This window comes from Miscanthus floridulus, unplaced genomic scaffold, assembly GCF_019320115.1.
Source record: "Miscanthus floridulus cultivar M001 unplaced genomic scaffold, ASM1932011v1 fs_351_1_2, whole genome shotgun sequence".
Classification (NCBI taxonomy): Eukaryota; Viridiplantae; Streptophyta; class Magnoliopsida; order Poales; family Poaceae; genus Miscanthus; species Miscanthus floridulus.
The window spans coordinates 42,753-46,363 of NW_027096625.1; the positions used below are offsets into that span (position 1 = coordinate 42,753).

Below are 3,611 nucleotides of genomic sequence, written 5' to 3' on the forward strand. Positions count from 1 at the left end.
ACATTCATCGATCATCCGGATCTCATTCCAAAGGATAGATAAATATGGTCACATCCATCAGTAATTTTACAAATCCTAGATAACACATTTCCACATAGCAAAAAGACAACACTAACAAGATACATAGCAGAAATTAACATGGTCTGAACCAGTTTAGACATGTCTCAAAATAACAGCGCTACCAATGTTTGTAGCATAATCTGAACTAGATCAGCCAAGTCTCATGTAATAGCACTACCAAATGTTTGTAGCATAAAATAATATGGTCTGAGTAGCCAAGTTCCAAAATTAGACGTCCAACCATATGCATCTGCAAACTTACAGAGTTAAAGGAATGGCCTTACTCTTTGCTGAACATGCGACGAAAGAAAGCATTCGTCCCATCTTGTGCCTTCTTCAACTCATCCTGTGCCTTCTTCAACTCCTCTGTCTCTTCTAACACCCTGCGTCTTTCATTTTCTGATTCCTCCACCTTCTTCAAAGTCTCCATCTCATCCTTCTTTGTCTTGCTTTCCAGCTACAACTTCTGCTTCAAGTTCTATAACCCATGCATCATTAATGGCTTTGGAGCTTCTCTTGGGGGCTGCTAGCTGAAGGCCAATATTTTGAAGAAATTTTGATTTCGGCAACACTTGAGCAACAACTTCAGCAGGGGTCTTTGAAACTTGGCCGTCTTCTATAGGTGCAGCAGCGATGGATTCCATTTCAGCCTAAAAACATCAACATATCAGTAAGACAGTTCTAAAATTAATCACCAACTAGTACAGGTTGGGAATTTGGGAATATTTCTGTTTTGGCAGCGTCTACAAGTTTACATGTGCTATTAAGAGGGTTTCTGGACAGCAGTGACATCATGCAGTATAATCTTGCCAGATTAGCATGAATAAGCTGCTGCTACACATGCAATAATTGATCATTGTTCCTTGGAATAGCAGGAAGCATGTACAAGTTGCTGCTACACATGAACAGGAAGTTGCTGCTACACATGAACAAGTTGTTCTGTGTCTCACAAGTAACAGCATGAAGCATGTACACATTATAGACTCAACTAAAACCAGTAACATTTGTTCAGAGCTATATATAGTTCAAAATGGAGCTTGTACTTACAATGGCTTCCTTTGCAGACTCATTAAACCTAGTCTTGCTGATGCAATGTAGCGCCTTGAAAAGATCTATCGCACTGGGTGGTTCATCTTTATATTTCTCTTGCTTCTAAAATTATTCACAAACATTTTGTAGGTGTAAGATTATAAGAATAATTGTTCAATGATGAATGATTGTAACACAATATTTCCATATCTTACCAAGGCATGGGTTGTCGCAATATAGCACCGAGATCCTATCATCTGATGAAACCTTACTTTCTCATGGTTAAGAGCATTTTTTGCACACTTGTCCTATGAGGAACAATTTAGAAAGCAGGGAAGAATGGCTATAGAGAGAGATAAAAATTAGATGAATTTGAAACCAGATTTGTTAAGATATTCAACAAACATCAACACTCTTTAAGTGTAGTTGAATTTATGTCCACAACAAGTTATTAACCTAAAACAGTTTGAAAAACAGAAAGTAATCACAGCCAAAGATTGTGCCCTATTCTAGAAGACCAACTGCAACACAACCCTATATGTTGTCGCTAAAATATAATGAGCTGCAGTTGTATTGAGTCCACAACAACATGCCTTGTGCTTTGGGCTTGACCACATCTCCATTGATCATCAGTCATACTCTTCAATGGTGATGTTGTTCTAACTTTGTCTGCTGGTACACCATTGAAGTAAAACTTCTTCAAATTGTACCTCATTTGTCGTGTTCCAGTCCTGAGCAAATCAGCACATGCCTCTTCGACTGGCTTGCTATCAGTATCAATTGCTAATTGATTCTAGTCGACAGCATGTCAAGAGCATGTGCATCAGAAAAAAGGTGTTAGAAGTATATAATGTGATAGAAAATTTTTAACATTAACCTAACAGGAAACTTTAGAAAATCACAATGCAACAACAGGCAAGAGCACAAGGTTCTAAATTGGCAGTCAATAGAAAAGTAGCAGGGACAAAATGTTTATGGAAGGTTCTAAATTTTCAGAATGTGGTGAGAAATAGAGAACATACTTTCTTGCTTTCCGCTTCATTTCAGTTTACTATATATTGGCAGTGGCACTCAAAATAAACAAACATGCCAAACATTTCAAGTAGATAATACTATAGATAAACTTTATGGTGGTGCTTACAGCTGATGTAAGTTAAATGGATCATTACAACATCAGTCAAAATAAAAGAACATGTAAAGATTGAGGCAGAAAAATATATTGGCAGTCCTAGCATAATGTTAACAGTTAAGCTCCTTGTCATATGCTACTAGAGGCAGAAAAATATTACTCATATATAGGAGTAAACATAGATCATGCACACCCGATAAAAACTGAACATATAGCCTTTATTCACTTACAGAAATTTTGCCCATGTAGCCTGGAAGAATATCCTTGTTCTTGATATCCTTGTACTCCTTCCGGTGTGTAAAGATTGGGATATGTTGCCTCAGTATAATCCCCCCTCTGATGCCAACTTTGCAGCTTGCATAGGCGGCTTAGGTCGTTTCTTCCTTCCAGCAATGACCACCGGAATCCTAGTGTTTAAGCCTCAGCTTATGCGATCCAAGTCTCTGCCCATGCTTTTTCCTTTATTCCATCAATCTATAGTGTGATTTGATTGACCTGGAAATAAGTGGCATTGTTAAATAGCTAGTGCAAATCATTTTAATATGCAAATGTGTAAACCATATTCTTGGAGAAAGGAGTATTGCTTTCTTGCCTTCTTTGCACATTTTTGTATCATGGTCAGTTTGGTTAAGACAATTGGCAATAGTCAATGCATCTTCTTGTATAGTTGTAGTTGCAGCATGGACGCCTTCCTTGCTTCGAATTAGTTCCTTTGTCCTCTGCCTAGTCACTCTAGGAGGTTGATTTTGGCCTTGTTCATCAGGTGCTCGCACTCTCTTTGAACCTCTTGCTCCTCCATTAGCAACGATGGTGTCGCAAGGCACATTCTATGAAACCTGCATAACCTCATATGCATAACACAAGAAAACAAAAATCAAGATTAATCTTTTTTGCATACTGAACCAGAGTCATACAAAGAACCTGAGTTCAACAAATACCTTATCAACTACACCCTCTTCACTACCATCACTATCTCCAGGGTCATACAATGAACCAGAGTTTTCACAAGCCATAGCCTTCTTAGCTATAGTGGTCTTGTTCAAAATGTCCTTTGTTGCATTAATACCAAGGGACTGAAACACACGATTGTTCCTCATGATCGTTTCAGCCCTTACTCTTTCACATTCAGTGCCTGCCGACTTTGTGAATGTAGGAAAACAGATCAACGTCAATAACCTCATCAAAGATATATTTCCTATTAGAAATGGCGCCTACCAATGAAAATGCAGCTTGAAGCTACGTCAGTCCTTTACACACTGGAAGGACTGCATAGGTAAAAGAACACGCTGGGAAACAAAAAAACATCAGAGCCTGATAAAAGGTCTGAAAATCAACTGATTCTTTGAGGATCAAACTACATTACTACTGTCGTAGAACCGACCAATTTATAAGA

The 3,611-nt window shown here is 38.2% G+C and overlaps 1 pseudogene; it reads right to left on the reverse strand.

The window, feature by feature from the left end:
* Positions 1-340: 340 nt before the first annotated feature.
* Positions 341-3,315, reverse strand: LOC136531436 (uncharacterized; annotated as a pseudogene).
* Between the last annotated feature and the right edge of the window lie 296 nt (positions 3,316-3,611).